At 33.3% G+C, this 21,806-nt stretch overlaps 1 long non-coding RNA gene across 9 annotated transcripts; it reads left to right on the top strand.

The window, feature by feature from the left end:
• The first annotated feature begins 16,594 nt into the window (after positions 1 to 16,594).
• Positions 16,595 to 19,470, top strand: LOC146908150 (uncharacterized). 9 transcript variants are annotated; one of them, XR_015019378.1, is made up of 7 exons: positions 16,595 to 17,183; positions 17,275 to 17,343; positions 17,839 to 18,181; positions 18,262 to 18,360; positions 18,588 to 18,686; positions 18,784 to 18,880; positions 19,207 to 19,470. It is a non-coding gene; the product is annotated as an uncharacterized LOC146908150 (long non-coding RNA). The 9 variants fall into 9 exon arrangements; XR_015019377.1 differs by having other exon boundaries at positions 18,444 to 18,686; XR_015019375.1 differs by adding an exon at positions 18,444 to 18,504 and having other exon boundaries at positions 17,839 to 18,360.
• The last annotated feature ends 2,336 nt before the right edge of the window (positions 19,471 to 21,806 follow it).

Genomic DNA, 21,806 nt, shown 5'->3' with positions numbered 1-21,806 from the left:
TTCATTCATTAGGTTAGCGTTGAACAAACACTTATTATCTTGATTCATTTTACGGATAGTCCCGGGTGGAGTAACCCCGAGATCAATCCCATACATGACCGATGTACGTACATCGGACTCCCTCGGTGTCGTGCGGGTCCCTTGCGGCTTAAACCGTTCCCCTTAGGTCGAGAACCTCCCGTATCCCCCTGGCGTGGATAACAAGAGACACGAACACCTACGTCTTGCTTACTCGGTGACATGCGGGTCCCTTACGGCTTGAATCGTTCTCATTACGAGAACCCCTTGTATCCCCCTGATGTGGATAGCAAGAGACATGCCACCTACACATATTAATCATGGTCTTGTCGTGCATATAAGTTAAACATATACATACTTACTTGTTTACCTCGGAACCTTGATCGATCCGATTAATGCTAACTTATACTTGTTCATAACATGGTGGAGAGAAATAACTTATCAATCCACAACTTACATACTAGCTAAGTCATTCTAGCTCATGTGCGAAGAGATTACACTTCGCGTCTTACTTACAAATGTATTCATATTCCTATACTTGACATACTTAGGAATTCATGCTATCTTGCTAATTCTCAACAACTATGTTGAGGCTCTACATTCATGCCCTTGCTTAATTCATCACTACCCGGACATATTGCATAACATATCACTCGTGCGTATCATTTATTAACAAGTATTGTTAACATTTTGCCATGCATTTCCCGTGATTAAAAACTTGTTTGGAATTGTATTTTAGGCACTTGTAATTGAGGGGTTCATAGTTTAAAAAGATACTGCAAGATCGAGCCTCGGATAGCCTTTGCTGGCCACAAAACGAATTAACAACACATGCTGTGCAGTCAATTTCGCCTGGCCAAATTCTCTCCGCCATGGCGAAATTTTTCGCCGTGGCGAGCTCAATGGCGAGCTACTCCAGAGAGCCCTGATCCCCAGCTCGCCATGGCGAGCTAAATTTCGCCTGGCGAACTGTAGCAGTCCAGAATTCTGCAGAAAACGTGATTTTGCATAAAAACCTCAATTCAAGTGTTCTAATTCATTCTAATCATCCATAACATCATAAAAACAACTTATATCATGTGCATGGCATCAATTAACATTACTTGATCAATAATGATACAAAGGGGGTACTAAAACCCTAGTTTTCTAAACTAACATAATTCATGTTAATCTTGCATGACATAAACATAATCCCATGGGTAGGATATCTATCTATGGAACTCACCTAGTTTGTTTCTTGTGTTTGCCTCAAGCTTCAAGCTTCTCAAAGTTCAAACCCTAACTTTGATTCCAAGCTTCTACTCATTCCCTTTGTGGTTTCTTGCTCTAGAAGTTGCTATGATCCTTGCTTGATCATCCTTGATACAACCCAAAGCTTCTTCAACAAAACCCTAGTCTCATGATTTCTTCCCTTGTGAGGATAGAGTGGAAGAACAAGCCCAATATAAGCTCATACTTGTTCCTTGATCTTGGAAGTACCATACATAAACTTAATCTTTGAGAAGAATGAGTTTAGGAAGGTTAGTGATGAGGAGAAGAGGGAGAGTGGCGATGGAGAGTAGAGAGAAGGAGGAGAAGCCTTTCCCAAAACTTAGAGAGAGAAAGAAGATTGAAAATGGGATATTTTGGTGCCTTAACCAAATAAATATCCCTTCCCGTGCAATTACCAAATTGCCCTTGTCTTAAACGTGTTCAATACGACTCTGATACTTAAATCCGTGCTTGACTCATTACATAATAATATCATCCATCGTACTTAACATTCTTCTCCATAATCACTTTCCATGAACCTGAATCCTCTGATACATTTAACAGATAAAATTTCCATTAGCTGACGAGCGGGATGTTACAATTTCCTTGTTAATTTATGGATTTTACTCGTTTTTGACCTTTTTCTTTCACTAAAAAGGTCATAAAGTGGCCTAGCCTTATCGAATCGAAGCATGTAATAGTTCTTAGGAAATCTAACAAGCATATCTACGACATCCATGGTTTATTTTAGAATTTTTAAAAAAGGCCAAAATGGGGGTTAAGTGAATTTCCTTGTTAATTTATGGATTTTACTCGTTTTTGACCTTTTTCTTTCACTAAAAAGGTCATAAAGTGGCCTAGCCTTATCGAATCGAAGCATGTAATAGTTCTTAGGAAATCTAACAAGCATATCTACGACATCCATGGTTTATTTTAGAATTTTTTAAAAAGGTCAAAATGGGGGTTAAGTGAATTTCCTTGTTAATTTATGGATTTTACTCGTTTTTGACCTTTTTCTTTCACTAAAAAGGTCATAAAGTGGCCTAGCCTTATCGAATCGAAGCATGTAATAGTTCCTGTGAAATCTAACAAGCATATATTCGAATTCCAAGGTTGATTTTATCATTTTCAAAAATGGACAAAATGAGGGTTAAGTGAATTTCCTTGTTAATTTACGGATTTTACTCGTTTTTGACCCTTTTTCTTTCACTAAAAAGGTCATAAAGTGGCCTAGCCTTATCGAATCGAAGCATGTAATAGTTCCTAGGAAATCTAACTAGCATATCTACGACATCCATGGTTTATTTTAGAATTTTTTAAAAAGGCCAAAATGGGGGTTAAGTGAATTTCCTTGTTAATTTATGGATTTTACTCGTTTTTGACCTTTTTCTTTCACTAAAAAGGTCATAAAGTGGCCTAGCCTTATCGAATCGAAGCATGTAATAGTTCCTAGGAAATCTAACAAGCATATCTACGACATCCATGGTTTATTTCAGAATTTTTTAAAAAGGTCAAAATGGGGGTTAAGTGAATTTCCTTGTTAATTTATGGATTTTACTCGTTTTTGACCTTTTTCTTTCACTAAAAAGGTCATAAAGTGGCCTAGCCTTATCGAATCGAAGCATGTAATAGTTCCTATGAAATCTAACAAGCATATATTCGAATTCCAAGGTTGATTTTATCATTTTCAAAAATGGACAAAATGAGGGTTAAGTGAATTTCCTTGTTAATTTACGGATTTTACTCGTTTTTGACCTTTTTTAATTCACTAAAAAGGTCATAAAGTGGCCTAGCCTTATCGAATCGAAGCATGTAATAGTTCCTAGGAAATCTATCAAGCATATCTACGATATCCATGGTTTATTTTAGAATTTTTAAAAAAGGCCAAAATGGGGGTTAATTGAATTTCCTTGTTAATTTACGGATTTTACTCGTTTTTGACCCTTTTTTCTTTCACTAAAAAGGTCATAAAGTGGCCTAGCCTTATCGAATCGAAGCATGTAATAGTTCCTAGGAAATCTAACAAGCATATCTACGACATCCATGGTTTATTTTAGAATTTTTTAAAAAGGCCAAAATGGGGATTAAGTGAATTTCCTTGTTAATTTATGGATTTTACTCGTTTTTGACCTTTTTCTTTCACTAAAAAGGTCATAAAGTGGCCTAGCCTTATCGAATCGAAGCATGTAATAGTTCTTAGGAAATCTAACAAGCATATCTACGACATCCATGGTTTATTTCAGAATTTTTTAAAAAGGCCAAAATGGGGGTTAAGTGAATTTCCTTGTTAATTTATGGATTTTACTCGTTTTTGACCTTTTTCTTTCACTAAAAAGGTCATAAAGTGGCCTAGCCTTATCGAATCGAAGCATGTAATAGTTCCTATGAAATCTAACAAGCATATATTCGAATTCCAAGGTTGATTTTATCATTTTGAAAAATGGACAAAATGCGTGTTAAGTGAATTTCCTTGTTAATTTACGGATTTTACTCGTTTTTGACCTTTTTTAATTCACTAAAAAGGTCATAAAGTGGCCTAGCCTCATCGAATCGAAGCATGTAATAGTTCCTAGGAAATCTATCAAGCATATCTACGACATCCATGGTTTATTTTAGAATTTTTAAAAACGGCCAAAATGGGGGTTAATTGAATTTCCTTGTTAATTTACGGATTTTACTCGTTTTTGACCCTTTTTCTTTCACTAAATAGGTCATAAAGTGGCTTAGCCTTATCGAATCGAAGCATGTAATAGTTCCTATGAAATCTAACAAGCATATATTCGAATTCCAAGGTTGATTTTATCATTTTCGAAAATGGACAAAATAAGGGTTAAGTGAATTTCCTTGTTAATTTACGGATTTTACTCGTTTTTGACCCTTTTTCTTTCACTAAAAAGGTCATAAAGTGGCCTAGCCTTATCGAATCGAAGCATGTAATAGTTCTTAGGAAAGCTAACAAGCATATCTACGACATCCATGGTTTATTTTAGAATTTTTTAAAAAGGCCAAAATGGGGGTTAAGTGAATTTCCTTGTTAATTTATGGATTTTACTCGTTTTTGACCTTTTTCTTTCACTAAAAAGGTCATAAAGTGGCCTAGCCTTATCGAATCGAAGCATGTAATAGTTCCTAGGAAATCTATCAAGCATATCTACGACATCCATGGTTTATTTAAGAATTTTTTAAAAAGGCCAAAATGGGGGTTAAGTGAATTTCCTTGTTAATTTATGGATTTTACTCGTTTTTGACCTTTTTCTTTCACTAAAAAGGTCATAAAGTGGCCTAGCCTTATCGAATCGAAGCATGTAATAGTTCTTAGGAAATCTAACAAGCATATCTACGACATCCATGGTTTATTTCAGAATTTTTTAAAAAGGCCAAAATGGGGGTTAAGTGAATTTCCTTGTTAATTTATGGATTTTACTAGTTTTTGACCTTTTTCTTTCACTAAAAAGGTCATAAAGTGGCCTAGCCTTATCGAATCGAAGCATGTAATAGTTCCTGTGAAATCTAACAAGCATATATTCGAATTCCAAGGTTGATTTTATCATTTTCGAAAATGGACAAAATGAGGGTTAAGTGAATTTCCTTGTTAATTTACGGATTTTACTCGTTTTTGACCCTTTTTCTTTCACTAAAAAGGTCATAAAGTGGCCTAGCCTTATCGAATCGAAGCATGTAATAGTTCCTAGGAAATCTAACTAGCATATCTACGACATCCATGGTTTATTTTAGAATTTTTTAAAAAGGCCAAAATGGGGGTTAAGTGAATTTCCTTGTTAATTTATGGATTTTACTCGTTTTTGACCTTTTTCTTTCACTAAAAAGGTCATAAAGTGGCCTAGCCTTATCGAATCGAAGCATGTAATAGTTCCTAGGAAATCTAACAAGCATATCTACGACATCCATGGTTTATTTCAGAATTTTTTAAAAAGGTCAAAATGGGGGTTAAGTGAATTTCCTTGTTAATTTATGGATTTTACTCGTTTTTGACCTTTTTCTTTCACTAAAAAGGTCATAAAGTGGCCTAGCCTTATCGAATCGAAGCATGTAATAGTTCCTAGGAAATCTAACTAGCATATCTACGACATCCATGGTTTATTTTAGAATTTTTTAAAAAGGCCAAAATGGGGGTTAAGTGAATTTCCTTGTTAATTTATGGATTTTACTCGTTTTTGACCTTTTTCTTTCACTAAAAAGGTCATAAAGTGGCCTAGCCTTATCGAATCGAAGCATGTAATAGTTCCTAGGAAATCTAACAAGCATATCTACGACATCCATGGTTTATTTCAGAATTTTTTAAAAAGGTCAAAATGGGGGTTAAGTGAATTTCCTTGTTAATTTATGGATTTTACTCGTTTTTGACCTTTTTCTTTCACTAAAAAGGTCATAAAGTGGCCTAGCCTTATCGAATCGAAGCATGTAATAGTTCCTATGAAATCTAACAAGCATATATTCGAATTCCAAGGTTGATTTTATCATTTTCAAAAATGGACAAAATGAGGGTTAAGTGAATTTCCTTGTTAATTTACGGATTTTACTCGTTTTTGACCTTTTTTAATTCACTAAAAAGGTCATAAAGTGGCCTAGCCTTATCGAATCGAAGCATGTAATAGTTCCTAGGAAATCTAACAAGCATATCTACGACATCCATGGTTTATTTCAGAATTTTTTAAAAAGGCCAAAATGGGGGTTAAGTGAATTTCCTTGTTAATTTATGGATTTTACTCGTTTTTGACCCTTTTTCTTTCACTAAAAAGGTCATAAAGTGGCCTAGCCTTATCGAATCGAAGCATGTAATAGTTCCTAGGAAATCTAACTAGCATATCTACGACATCCATGGTTTATTTTAGAATTTTTTAAAAAGGCCAAAATGGGGGTTAAGTGAATTTCCTTGTTAATTTATGGATTTTACTCGTTTTTGACCTTTTTCTTTCACTAAAAAGGTCATAAAGTGGCCTAGCCTTATCGAATCGAAGCATGTAATAGTTCCTAGGAAATCTAACAAGCATATCTACGACATCCATGGTTTATTTCAGAATTTTTTAAAAAGGTCAAAATGGGGGTTAAGTGAATTTCCTTGTTAATTTATGGATTTTACTCGTTTTTGACCTTTTTCTTTCACTAAAAAGGTCATAAAGTGGCCTAGCCTTATCGAATCGAAGCATGTAATAGTTCCTATGAAATCTAACAAGCATATATTCGAATTCCAAGGTTGATTTTATCATTTTCAAAAATGGACAAAATGAGGGTTAAGTGAATTTCCTTGTTAATTTACGGATTTTACTCGTTTTTGACCTTTTTTAATTCACTAAAAAGGTCATAAAGTGGCCTAGCCTTATCGAATCGAAGCATGTAATAGTTCCTAGGAAATCTATCAAGCATATCTACGATATCCATGGTTTATTTTAGAATTTTTAAAAAAGGCCAAAATGGGGGTTAATTGAATTTCCTTGTTAATTTACGGATTTTACTCGTTTTTGACCCTTTTTTCTTTCACTAAAAAGGTCATAAAGTGGCCTAGCCTTATCGAATCGAAGCATGTAATAGTTCCTAGGAAATCTAACAAGCATATCTACGACATCCATGGTTTATTTTAGAATTTTTTAAAAAGGCCAAAATGGGGATTAAGTGAATTTCCTTGTTAATTTATGGATTTTACTCGTTTTTGACCTTTTTCTTTCACTAAAAAGGTCATGAAGTGGCCTAGCCTTATCGAATCGAAGCATGTAATAGTTCTTAGGAAATCTAACAAGCATATCTACGACATCCATGGTTTATTTCAGAATTTTTTAAAAAGGCCAAAATGGGGGTTAAGTGAATTTCCTTGTTAATTTATGGATTTTACTCGTTTTTGACCTTTTTCTTTCACTAAAAAGGTCATAAAGTGGCCTAGCCTTATCGAATCGAAGCATGTAATAGTTCCTATGAAATCTAACAAGCATATATTCGAATTCCAAGGTTGATTTTATCATTTTCAAAAATGGACAAAATGAGGGTTAAGTGAATTTCCTTGTTAATTTACGGATTTTACTCGTTTTTGACCTTTTTTAATTCACTAAAAAGGTCATAAAGTGGCCTAGCCTTATCGAATCGAAGCATGTAATAGTTCCTAGGAAATCTATCAAGCATATCTACGATATCCATGGTTTATTTTAGAATTTTTAAAAAAGGCCAAAATGGGGGTTAATTGAATTTCCTTGTTAATTTACGGATTTTACTCGTTTTTGACCCTTTTTTCTTTCACTAAAAAGGTCATAAAGTGGCCTAGCCTTATCGAATCGAAGCATGTAATAGTTCCTAGGAAATCTAACAAGCATATCTACGACATCCATGGTTTATTTTAGAATTTTTTAAAAAGGCCAAAATGGGGATTAAGTGAATTTCCTTGTTAATTTATGGATTTTACTCGTTTTTGACCTTTTTCTTTCACTAAAAAGGTCATGAAGTGGCCTAGCCTTATCGAATCGAAGCATGTAATAGTTCTTAGGAAATCTAACAAGCATATCTACGACATCCATGGTTTATTTCAGAATTTTTTAAAAAGGCCAAAATGGGGGTTAAGTGAATTTCCTTGTTAATTTATGGATTTTACTCGTTTTTGACCTTTTTCTTTCACTAAAAAGGTCATAAAGTGGCCTAGCCTTATCGAATCGAAGCATGTAATAGTTCCTATGAAATCTAACAAGCATATATTCGAATTCCAAGGTTGATTTTATCATTTTCAAAAATGGACAAAATGAGGGTTAAGTGAATTTCCTTGTTAATTTACGGATTTTACTCGTTTTTGACCTTTTTTAATTCACTAAAAAGGTCATAAAGTGGCCTAGCCTCATCGAATCGAAGCATGTAATAGTTCCTAGGAAATCTATCAAGCATATCTACGACATCCATGGTTTATTTTAGAATTTTTAAAAACGGCCAAAATGGGGGTTAATTGAATTTCCTTGTTAATTTACGGATTTTACTCGTTTTTGACCCTTTTTCTTTCACTAAATAGGTCATAAAGTGGCTTAGCCTTATCGAATCGAAGCATGTAATAGTTCCTATGAAATCTAACAAGCATATATTCGAATTCCAAGGTTGATTTTATCATTTTCGAAAATGGACAAAATAAGGGTTAAGTGAATTTCCTTGTTAATTTACGGATTTTACTCATTTTTGACCCTTTTTCTTTCACTAAAAAGGTCATAAAGTGGCCTAGCCTTATCGAATCGAAGCATGTAATAGTTCTTAGGAAATCTAACAAGCATATCTACGACATCCATGGTTTATTTTAGAATTTTTTAAAAAGGCCAAAATGGGGGTTAAGTGAATTTCCTTGTTAATTTATGGATTTTACTAGTTTTTGACCTTTTTCTTTCACTAAAAAGGTCATAAAGTGGCCTAGCCTTATCGAATCGAAGCATGTAATAGTTCCTGTGAAATCTAACAAGCATATATTCGAATTCCAAGGTTGATTTTATCATTTTCGAAAATGGACAAAATGAGGGTTAAGTGAATTTCCTTGTTAATTTACGGATTTTACTCGTTTTTGACCCTTTTTCTTTCACTAAAAAGGTCATAAAGTGGCCTAGCCTTATCGAATCGAAGCATGTAATAGTTCCTAGGAAATCTAACTAGCATATCTACGACATCCATGGTTTATTTTAGAATTTTTTAAAAAGGCCAGAATGGGGGTTAAGTGAATTTCCTTGTTAATTTATGGATTTTACTCGTTTTTGACCTTTTTCTTTCACTAAAAAGGTCATAAAGTGGCCTAGCCTTATCGAATCGAAGCATGTAATAGTTCTTAGGAAATCTAACAAGCATATCTACGACATCCATGGTTTATTTCAGAATTTTTTAAAAAGGTCAAAATGGGGGTTAAGTGAATTTCCTTGTTAATTTATGGATTTTACTCGTTTTTGACCTTTTTCTTTCACTAAAAAGGTCATAAAGTGGCCTAGCCTTATCGAATCGAAGCATGTAATAGTTCCTATGAAATCTAACAAGCATATATTCGAATTCCAAGGTTGATTTTATCATTTTCAAAAATGGACAAAATGAGGGTTAAGTGAATTTCCTTGTTAATTTACGGATTTTACTCGTTTTTGACCTTTTTTAATTCACTAAAAAGGTCATAAAGTGGCCTAGCCTTATCGAATCGAAGCATGTAATAGTTCCTAGGAAATCTATCAAGCATATCTACGACATCCATGGTTTATTTTAGAATTTTTAAAAACGGCCAAAATGGGGGTTAATTGAATTTCCTTGTTAATTTACGGATTTTACTCGTTTTTGACCCTTTTTCTTTCACTAAAAAGGTCATAAAGTGGCCTAGCCTTATCGAATCGAAGCATGTAATAGTTCCTAGGAAATCTAACTAGCATATCTACGACATCCATGGTTTATTTTAGAATTTTTTAAAAAGGCCAAAATGGGGGTTAAGTGAATTTCCTTGTTAATTTATGGATTTTACTCGTTTTTGACCTTTTTCTTTCACTAAAAAGGTCATAAAGTGGCCTAGCCTTATCGAATCGAAGCATGTAATAGTTCCTAGGAAATCTAACAAGCATATCTACGACATCCATGGTTTATTTCAGAATTTTTTAAAAAGGTCAAAATGGGGGTTAAGTGAATTTCCTTGTTAATTTATGGATTTTACTCGTTTTTGACCTTTTTCTTTCACTAAAAAGGTCATAAAGTGGCCTAGCCTTATCGAATCGAAGCATGTAATAGTTCCTAGGAAATCTAACTAGCATATCTACGACATCCATGGTTTATTTTAGAATTTTTTAAAAAGGCCAAAATGGGGGTTAAGTGAATTTCCTTGTTAATTTATGGATTTTACTCGTTTTTGACCTTTTTCTTTCACTAAAAAGGTCATAAAGTGGCCTAGCCTTATCGAATCGAAGCATGTAATAGTTCCTAGGAAATCTAACAAGCATATCTACGACATCCATGGTTTATTTCAGAATTTTTTAAAAAGGTCAAAATGGGGGTTAAGTGAATTTCCTTGTTAATTTATGGATTTTACTCGTTTTTGACCTTTTTCTTTCACTAAAAAGGTCATAAAGTGGCCTAGCCTTATCGAATCGAAGCATGTAATAGTTCCTATGAAATCTAACAAGCATATATTCGAATTCCAAGGTTGATTTTATCATTTTCAAAAATGGACAAAATGAGGGTTAAGTGAATTTCCTTGTTAATTTACGGATTTTACTCGTTTTTGACCTTTTTTAATTCACTAAAAAGGTCATAAAGTGGCCTAGCCTTATCGAATCGAAGCATGTAATAGTTCCTAGGAAATCTAACAAGCATATCTACGACATCCATGGTTTATTTCAGAATTTTTTAAAAAGGCCAAAATGGGGGTTAAGTGAATTTCCTTGTTAATTTATGGATTTTACTCGTTTTTGACCCTTTTTCTTTCACTAAAAAGGTCATAAAGTGGCCTAGCCTTATCGAATCGAAGCATGTAATAGTTCCTAGGAAATCTAACTAGCATATCTACGACATCCATGGTTTATTTTAGAATTTTTTAAAAAGGCCAAAATGGGGGTTAAGTGAATTTCCTTGTTAATTTATGGATTTTACTCGTTTTTGACCTTTTTCTTTCACTAAAAAGGTCATAAAGTGGCCTAGCCTTATCGAATCGAAGCATGTAATAGTTCCTAGGAAATCTAACAAGCATATCTACGACATCCATGGTTTATTTCAGAATTTTTTAAAAAGGTCAAAATGGGGGTTAAGTGAATTTCCTTGTTAATTTATGGATTTTACTCGTTTTTGACCTTTTTCTTTCACTAAAAAGGTCATAAAGTGGCCTAGCCTTATCGAATCGAAGCATGTAATAGTTCCTATGAAATCTAACAAGCATATATTCGAATTCCAAGGTTGATTTTATCATTTTCAAAAATGGACAAAATGAGGGTTAAGTGAATTTCCTTGTTAATTTACGGATTTTACTCGTTTTTGACCTTTTTTAATTCACTAAAAAGGTCATAAAGTGGCCTAGCCTTATCGAATCGAAGCATGTAATAGTTCCTAGGAAATCTATCAAGCATATCTACGATATCCATGGTTTATTTTAGAATTTTTAAAAAAGGCCAAAATGGGGGTTAATTGAATTTCCTTGTTAATTTACGGATTTTACTCGTTTTTGACCCTTTTTTCTTTCACTAAAAAGGTCATAAAGTGGCCTAGCCTTATCGAATCGAAGCATGTAATAGTTCCTAGGAAATCTAACAAGCATATCTACGACATCCATGGTTTATTTTAGAATTTTTTAAAAAGGCCAAAATGGGGATTAAGTGAATTTCCTTGTTAATTTATGGATTTTACTCGTTTTTGACCTTTTTCTTTCACTAAAAAGGTCATGAAGTGGCCTAGCCTTATCGAATCGAAGCATGTAATAGTTCTTTGGAAATCTAACAAGCATATCTACGACATCCATGGTTTATTTCAGAATTTTTTAAAAAGGCCAAAATGGGGGTTAAGTGAATTTCCTTGTTAATTTATGGATTTTACTCGTTTTTGACCTTTTTCTTTCACTAAAAAGGTCATAAAGTGGCCTAGCCTTATCGAATCAAAGCATGTAATAGTTCCTATGAAATCTAACAAGCATATATTCGAATTCCAAGGTTGATTTTATCATTTTCAAAAATGGACAAAATGAGGGTTAAGTGAATTTCCTTGTTAATTTACGGATTTTACTCGTTTTTGACCTTTTTTAATTCACTAAAAAGGTCATAAAGTGGCCTAGCCTTATCGAATCGAAGCATGTAATAGTTCCTAGGAAATCTATCAAGCATATCTACGATATCCATGGTTTATTTTAGAATTTTTAAAAAAGGCCAAAATGGGGGTTAATTGAATTTCCTTGTTAATTTACGGATTTTACTCGTTTTTGACCCTTTTTTCTTTCACTAAAAAGGTCATAAAGTGGCCTAGCCTTATCGAATCGAAGCATGTAATAGTTCCTAGGAAATCTAACAAGCATATCTACGACATCCATGGTTTATTTTAGAATTTTTTAAAAAGGCCAAAATGGGGATTAAGTGAATTTCCTTGTTAATTTATGGATTTTACTCGTTTTTGACCTTTTTCTTTCACTAAAAAGGTCATGAAGTGGCCTAGCCTTATCGAATCGAAGCATGTAATAGTTCTTAGGAAATCTAACAAGCATATCTACGACATCCATGGTTTATTTCAGAATTTTTTAAAAAGGCCAAAATGGGGGTTAAGTGAATTTCCTTGTTAATTTATGGATTTTACTCGTTTTTGACCTTTTTCTTTCACTAAAAAGGTCATAAAGTGGCCTAGCCTTATCGAATCGAAGCATGTAATAGTTCCTATGAAATCTAACAAGCATATATTCGAATTCCAAGGTTGATTTTATCATTTTCAAAAATGGACAAAATGAGGGTTAAGTGAATTTCCTTGTTAATTTACGGATTTTACTCGTTTTTGACCTTTTTTAATTCACTAAAAAGGTCATAAAGTGGCCTAGCCTCATCGAATCGAAGCATGTAATAGTTCCTAGGAAATCTATCAAGCATATCTACGACATCCATGGTTTATTTTAGAATTTTTAAAAACGGCCAAAATGGGGGTTAATTGAATTTCCTTGTTAATTTACGGATTTTACTCGTTTTTGACCCTTTTTCTTTCACTAAATAGGTCATAAAGTGGCTTAGCCTTATCGAATCGAAGCATGTAATAGTTCCTATGAAATCTAACAAGCATATATTCGAATTCCAAGGTTGATTTTATCATTTTCGAAAATGGACAAAATAAGGGTTAAGTGAATTTCCTTGTTAATTTACGGATTTTACTCATTTTTGACCCTTTTTCTTTCACTAAAAAGGTCATAAAGTGGCCTAGCCTTATCGAATCGAAGCATGTAATAGTTCTTAGGAAATCTAACAAGCATATCTACGACATCCATGGTTTATTTTAGAATTTTTTAAAAAGGCCAAAATGGGGGTTAAGTGAATTTCCTTGTTAATTTATGGATTTTACTAGTTTTTGACCTTTTTCTTTCACTAAAAAGGTCATAAAGTGGCCTAGCCTTATCGAATCGAAGCATGTAATAGTTCCTGTGAAATCTAACAAGCATATATTCGAATTCCAAGGTTGATTTTATCATTTTCGAAAATGGACAAAATGAGGGTTAAGTGAATTTCCTTGTTAATTTACGGATTTTACTCGTTTTTGACCCTTTTTCTTTCACTAAAAAGGTCATAAAGTGGCCTAGCCTTATCGAATCGAAGCATGTAATAGTTCCTAGGAAATCTAACTAGCATATCTACGACATCCATGGTTTATTTTAGAATTTTTTAAAAAGGCCAGAATGGGGGTTAAGTGAATTTCCTTGTTAATTTATGGATTTTACTCGTTTTTGACCTTTTTCTTTCACTAAAAAGGTCATAAAGTGGCCTAGCCTTATCGAATCGAAGCATGTAATAGTTCTTAGGAAATCTAACAAGCATATCTACGACATCCATGGTTTATTTCAGAATTTTTTAAAAAGGTCAAAATGGGGGTTAAGTGAATTTCCTTGTTAATTTATGGATTTTACTCGTTTTTGACCTTTTTCTTTCACTAAAAAGGTCATAAAGTGGCCTAGCCTTATCGAATCGAAGCATGTAATAGTTCCTATGAAATCTAACAAGCATATATTCGAATTCCAAGGTTGATTTTATCATTTTCAAAAATGGACAAAATGAGGGTTAAGTGAATTTCCTTGTTAATTTACGGATTTTACTCGTTTTTGACCTTTTTTAATTCACTAAAAAGGTCATAAAGTGGCCTAGCCTTATCGAATCGAAGCATGTAATAGTTCCTAGGAAATCTATCAAGCATATCTACGACATCCATGGTTTATTTTAGAATTTTTAAAAACGGCCAAAATGGGGGTTAATTGAATTTCCTTGTTAATTTACGGATTTTACTCGTTTTTGACCCTTTTTTCTTTCACTAAAAAGGTCATAAAGTGGCCTAGCCTTATCGAATCGAAGCATGTAATAGTTCCTAGGAAATCTATCAAGCATATCTACGACATCCATGGTTTATTTTAGAATTTTTTAAAAAGGCCAAAATGGGGGTTAAGTGAATTTCCTTGTTAATTTATGGATTTTACTCGTTTTTGACCTTTTTCTTTCACTAAAAAGGTCATAAAGTGGCCTAGCCTTATCGAATCGAAGCATGTAATAGTTCTTAGGAAATCTAACAAGCATATCTACGACATCCATGGTTTATTTCAGAATTTTTTAAAAAGGCCAAAATGGGGGTTAAGTGAATTTCCTTGTTAATTTATGGATTTTACTAGTTTTTGACCTTTTTCTTTCACTAAAAAGGTCATAAAGTGGCCTAGCCTTATCGAATCGAAGCATGTAATAGTTCCCGTGAAATCTAACAAGCATATATTCGAATTCCAAGGTTGATTTTATCATTTTCGAAAATGGACAAAATGAGGGTTAAGTGAATTTCCTTGTTAATTTACGGATTTTACTCGTTTTTGACCCTTTTTCTTTCACTAAAAAGGTCATAAAGTGGCCTAGCCTTATCGAATCGAAGCATGTAATAGTTCCTAGGAAATCTAACTAGCATATCTACGACATCCATGGTTTATTTTAGAATTTTTTAAAAAGGCCAAAATGGGGGTTAAGTGAATTTCCTTGTTAATTTATGGATTTTACTCGTTTTTGACCTTTTTCTTTCACTAAAAAGGTCATAAAGTGGCCTAGCCTTATCGAATCGAAGCATGTAATAGTTCTTAGGAAATCTAACAAGCATATCTACGACATCCATGGTTTATTTCAGAATTTTTTAAAAAGGTCAAAATGGGGGTTAAGTGAATTTCCTTGTTAATTTATGGATTTTACTCGTTTTTGACCTTTTTCTTTCACTAAAAAGGTCATAAAGTGGCCTAGCCTTATCGAATCGAAGCATGTAATAGTTCCTTGGAAATCTATCAAGCATATCTACGACATCCATGGTTTATTTAAGAATTTTTTAAAAAGGCCAAAATGGGGGTTAAGTGAATTTCCTTGTTAATTTATGGATTTTACTCGTTTTTGACCTTTTTCTTTCACTAAAAAGGTCATAAAGTGGCCTAGCCTTATCGAATCGAAGCATGTAATAGTTCTTAGGAAATCTAACAAGCATATCTACGACATCCATGGTTTATTTCAGAATTTTTTAAAAAGGCCAAAATGGGGGTTAAGTGAATTTCCTTGTTAATTTATGGATTTTACTCGTTTTTGACCTTTTTCTTTCACTAAAAAGGTCATAAAGTGGCCTAGCCTTATCGAATCGAAGCATGTAATAGTTCCTATGAAATCTAACAAGCATATATTCGAATTCCAAGGTTGATTTTATCATTTTGAAAAATGGACAAAATGCGTGTTAAGTGAATTTCCTTGTTAATTTACGGATTTTACTCGTTTTTGACCTTTTTTAATTCACTAAAAAGGTCATAAAGTGGCCTAGCCTCATCGAATCGAAGCATGTAATAGTTCCTAGGAAATCTATCAAGCATATCTACGACATCCATGGTTTATTTTAGAATTTTTAAAAACGGCCAAAATGGGGGTTAATTGAATTTCCTTGTTAATTTACGGATTTTACTCGTTTTTGACCCTTTTTCTTTCACTAAATAGGTCATAAAGTGGCTTAGCCTTATCGAATCGAAGCATGTAATAGTTCCTATGAAATCTAACAAGCATATATTCGAATTCCAAGGTTGATTTTATCATTTTCGAAAATGGACAAAATAAGGGTTAAGTGAATTTCCTTGTTAATTTACGGATTTTACTCGTTTTTGACCCTTTTTCTTTCACTAAAAAGGTCATAAAGTGGCCTAGCCTTATCGAATCGAAGCATGTAATAGTTCTTAGGAAAGCTAACAAGCATATCTACGACATCCATGGTTTATTTTAGAATTTTTTAAAAAGGCCAAAATGGGGGTTAAGTGAATTTCCTTGTTAATTTATGGATTTTACTCGTTTTTGACCTTTTTCTTTCACTAAAAAGGTCATAAAGTGGCCTAGCCTTATCGAATCGAAGCATGTAATAGTTCCTAGGAAATCTATCAAGCATATCTACGACATCACTACTAGAAAAACGCAAATTAGAGACGGATTTTAGGGAAGGACAAAATTCCCTCACTAATTGTGACGGATTTAGAGACGGATTCTTATGTTAACCACAAAAATTGAATTGCCAAATATTAGTGAGGGAATGGTTTAAACATCCCTCACAAAAAATCCCTCACAAAATATCCGTCACTAAATCCATCCCTAAACTGATTAGCTGAATATTTGTTACGGACTTTGACACGGAATTGGTCCTTCTCCAATGTTTCCCTCACTAAATCCATCACTAATGTCAACTAAATAGTTGGTGAGGAAATTAATCCCTCACAAACAATTTTCATAAATTAATTATTATCGATAATAATAATGAAAAACTGAATTATTCCCCCCAATTATTTCAGATTTTGGCTTTCGCTCCTCTCATACTAAAACATTCCCCCTCTTTTGTTTTCTCACAAACCCTAAAATAAATTTTTCCCCCAAAAATTTGCCTCTGAACGCAGAACCCACGCAAAGTTGAATTTTCCCCCAAATTCACTGAACCCACAAATTGAACCCTTCCTTCAAAATTGAATCCTTCCTTCTAAAAACTTCAAATCGAATCTCAAAGATGAAAATCGAATCCTTCCTTAGTAACATTCTTCTCTGAACCTCTCTCAAATCAACTCGTAAACCACAAATCTTTGCTGAATCTCACTCCTAAAATCGAATCTTCACTGAATCCTTCCTTCTCCCAATATCGTTTCTTCAAATCTTCGCTGAATCTCAAATCTTCAGTGAAACTCAGAATTTCCATCACTAAAATCTTTCCTTCTCATCGATGAACTCACAGTAACCTCTCTCTCTCAATCTAAGAATTTATATTTATTTATTAATTTTTTATATTTATTGTAATCTGATTTGGGTTTTGTGGGGGTTACAGTGAACTCACTCTCCTTTCTGAATCCAAAAGTGAATCAGTGAACTTGCTCACTCACTTTCTCTGAAACAGGTGAATCCAAACTCTTCCTTCTGTTTGTTATTAATTTTGATTTTGATTTTCAATTTTGGATTTTGACTGATTGTTGAAGACTGGATTATATAACTTTTGATTTTGTTGAAGATTGGTAGTATGAGACTTGTTTTAGATTATAGATTATTGTATAGGTCCTGCAATTTGGTTGTTTATAATGATATTTCATTGGATTTTTGTTTAAAAAAATGAAGAAAGTGTGTTTGAAAACCAATTGAAAGAGAAGAAACCATCTGATAATCTAATAAATTCTCAAACTAAAATTAGAGATAAATATTTCACATTCAATAGTCCATAGAGATAAATGAAAATATAAACAATGGTCAAACTTTATAGTCATGTAAACAGACATTCAACAATCTCTGTGTGTGTCTGTATTGTATACTTATAGTTATGTATATAGATATATAGATTTTTTTTGAGGAAATGATATACAGATATAAACAACTTAGCTTTGGTGGCTGAGTTTTGTAGGTGTGTGGCTGGTAGTTGTCTGTGCCTTGGCCTACGGTTTTTCTGGTGGGCAGCAGCATCTATTTTGGCAATCTGTCGCGGCTGTTGTCACTGTTGGATGTTTGTTTGTGGTTGTCAGCCTTGTGTTGTTGCTGCAGTCTGCTTGTTGGTGCTCAGTTATAGGTTTATTTCATTGTTTTTGTGCTGCGGCTGCTGTATGTTTAGTGTGTATCTATTCTGGTTTCTAAAATAATAATTGATGATTGCATGAAAAAGGGTTCTGAATATGTGAGGTAATTATGAATCTTGCGAAGCTTAGTTGGGGGTACCATTTTTTGCACATCCCAACTTGAACCTATCATCTGTAAGTCTATAACTCAGCATTGTCTCTCCTAGAGTCTTGTGTTCTTATCTGCATTTGAGCTCTTATTTTGATGTATTCAGGAAAAATGGAGCCCACTGCACTCTCTTGCCTTATCATTTCAGATTTTTAGTATGGACAAGCTTCTTGAAAGTGGTCATGATATTGATTTCCTGAATAAGGTGCGTTTTTTTATATTATATGTATGTCAATTTTTACATAATATTTGCCTAGCTGTAAATAAGATAATTTGATCGACATGAAGGTCTCACTGCACTTATAGCCATCTTTTTCCGAAAGGTGCAAGTCCTCATGTCAAGGATAAGGTGTGGATAAATTACTTATGTTCATATACTGTTGACTGCGTTCTGCAAGTGTGAGTATGTGTTTATATTTATTGATATGGCAGGATGGAGCTACTCCACTTCATTATGCAGTTCAAATTGGTGCAAAGCAAACTATGAAATTATTGATCAAATACAACGTTGGTGTCAATGTGGCAGATAATGTGAGCGTTTTTATAAACACAAGCATTTTCTAACTATAAATAAGTTCTTCAGTTTTACTTGTTGTATATTGGTTATTTACTATTAATAATCTCTCAGGAAGGTTGGACCCCATAGCACGTTGCCGTTCAAAGCCAGAATAGAGATATAGCAAAAATTGTTAGTCAATGGCGCATATAGGTTGATAAAAAATAAGGTATTTCTTTGTACATTCCACTACAGAGCTCAATAATTTATATGCAACATGGTGAACATGTATAATTAATTTATGATGATTTTTTTATTCTTGTGTTAGATCTCTTATTAGAAAGAAAAAAAACATTAGATGAGGGCCAGGCCCAATAGGGCGAATTAATTAGACAATCAAAATTGAATTAATATTGCAGTTAATCAGTTGGATAAATTGTAGTCGGTGCAGAACATTTTTTCACGTAGAGCTATCAGTAGTGGTTATTGTGGCAGAGAGGCTAAGATCAGTAATCCATTCTAACCAGTTTGAATGTGTGAATTCTGTTTTCTTAGGGAGCAAATGACTAAATTGGAAATGGTCTCTCAACGTCATCTACATCCACATCCATCTACTTGATATATAGATATATAATATGTATAATATATGGTTATTTTGATAGCTTGGTTGCTACTTGTAGTACCATTAAAAATGTTGGAAGTGTTTCTTATGAAACTTATTTTGAGAGGTTCCTTATGACTCTATGTATTTTGAGAGTGCTGAACAATTGTTGTAAACGGTGATGAATGTATGTGATGGGTATGAAGACAATTTATCAAGTGTTTTTAATTGTATTTCTTATGCTTTAATATAGTAAATGCATTTGCATTATTAATATAATTAATTAATGAAATCTGGTAGGAAATTGAATATTAAATCAATAATACAATTTTCTGTTTGAATTTCCTCACTAATTAGTTATGGAATCAAATTTGTTTGTAGTTTGTGAGGGAATTCAGTTTCATTACAATTAGTGATGAAATATACCCTCACAATTTGAGAGGGAAAACCAATCCATCATTAATTAGTGACGGAAATATTGGTAATAAGTGTTGGAATGATCCCTCACAATTATAGAGGGAACAAGAATCCCTCACTAATTACTGACGGATTTGTCCTAGTTTTAGAACATTTATGGTTCATATTTTAGTGACGAATTTATATAATTAGTGAGGGATTTTATCCGTGTCAATTAGGGACGGAAACCAAAATCCCTCACTAATATTTAGCAAGGCCAATATTCTTAAGGGATTACCGGTCGTCACTAAATCCGTCACTAAATTCATTAGTGAGGGAATAATGGTAGTTTAGTGACGGATTGCTACCCTCTCTAAAATCGATTTTTCTAGTAGTGCATCCATGGTTTATTTAAGAATTTTTTAAAAAGGCCAAAATGGGGGTTAAGTGAATTTCCTTGTTAATTTATGGATTTTACTCGTTTTTGACCTTTTTCTTTCACTAAAAAGGTCATAAAGTGGCCTAGCCTTATCGAATCGAAGCATGTAATAGTTCTTAGGAAATCTAACAAGCATATCTACGACATCCATGGTTTATTTCAGAATTTTTTAAAAAGGCCAAAATGGGGGTTAAGTGAATTTCCTTGTTAATTTATGGATTTTACTAGTTTTTGACCTTTTTCTTTCACTAAAAAGGTCATAAAGTGGCCTAGCCTTATCGAATCGAAGCATGTAATAGTTCCTGTGAAATCTAACAAGCATATATTCGAATTCCAAGGTTGATTTTATCATTTTCGAAAATGGACAAAATGAGGGTTAAGTGAATTTCCTTGTTAATTTACGGATTTTACTCGTTTTTGACCCTTTTTCTTTCACTAAAAAGGTCATAAAGTGGCCTAGCCTTATCGAATCGAAGCATGTAATAGTTCCTAGGAAATCTAACTAGCATATCTACGACATCCATGGTTTATTTTAGAATTTTTTAAAAAGGCCAAAATGGGGGTTAAGTGAATTTCCTTGTTAATTTATGGATTTTACTCGTTTTTGACCTTTTTCTTTCACTAAAAAGGTCATAAAGTGGCCTAGCCTTATCGAATCGAAGCATGTAATAGTTCCTAGGAAATCTAACAAGCATATCTACGACATCCATGGTTTATTTCAGAATTTTTTAAAAAGGTCAAAATGGGGGTTAAGTGAATTTCCTTGTTAATTTATGGATTTTACTCGTTTTTGACCTTTTTCTTTCACTAAAAAGGTCATAAAGTGGCCTAGCCTTATCGAATCGAAGCATGTAATAGTTCCTAGGAAATCTAACTAGCATATCTACGACATCCATGGTTTATTTTAGAATTTTTTAAAAAGGCCAAAATGGGGGTTAAGTGAATTTCCTTGTTAATTTATGGATTTTACTCGTTTTTGACCTTTTTCTTTCACTAAAAAGGTCATAAAGTGGCCTAGCCTTATCGAATCGAAGCATGTAATAGTTCCTAGGAAATCTAACAAGCATATCTACGACATCCATGGTTTATTTCAGAATTTTTTAAAAAGGTCAAAATGGGGGTTAAGTGAATTTCCTTGTTAATTTATGGATTTTACTCGTTTTTGACCTTTTTCTTTCACTAAAAAGGTCATAAAGTGGCCTAGCCTTATCGAATCGAAGCATGTAATAGTTCCTATGAAATCTAACAAGCATATATTCGAATTCCAAGGTTGATTTTATCATTTTCAAAAATGGACAAAATGAGGGTTAAGTGAATTTCCTTGTTAATTTACGGATTTTACTCGTTTTTGACCTTTTTTAATTCACTAAAAAGGTCATAAAGTGGCCTAGCCTTATCGAATCGAAGCATGTAATAGTTCCTAGGAAATCTAACAAGCATATCTACGACATCCATGGTTTATTTCAGAATTTTTTAAAAAGGCCAAAATGGGGGTTAAGTGAATTTCCTTGTTAATTTATGGATTTTACTCGTTTTTGACCCTTTTTCTTTCACTAAAAAGGTCATAAAGTGGCCTAGCCTTATCGAATCGAAGCATGTAATAGTTCCTAGGAAATCTAACTAGCATATCTACGACATCCATGGTTTATTTTAGAATTTTTTAAAAAGGCCAAAATGGGGGTTAAGTGAATTTCCTTGTTAATTTATGGATTTTACTCG

This window comes from Medicago sativa, chromosome 7, assembly GCF_051527215.1.
Source record: "Medicago sativa cultivar Bolivia chromosome 7, Bolivia_mono, whole genome shotgun sequence".
Taxonomy (NCBI): domain Eukaryota; kingdom Viridiplantae; phylum Streptophyta; class Magnoliopsida; order Fabales; family Fabaceae; genus Medicago; species Medicago sativa.
Note: the sequence above shows the minus strand (reverse complement) of the source record. Positions and strands in the feature narration are given on the sequence as shown.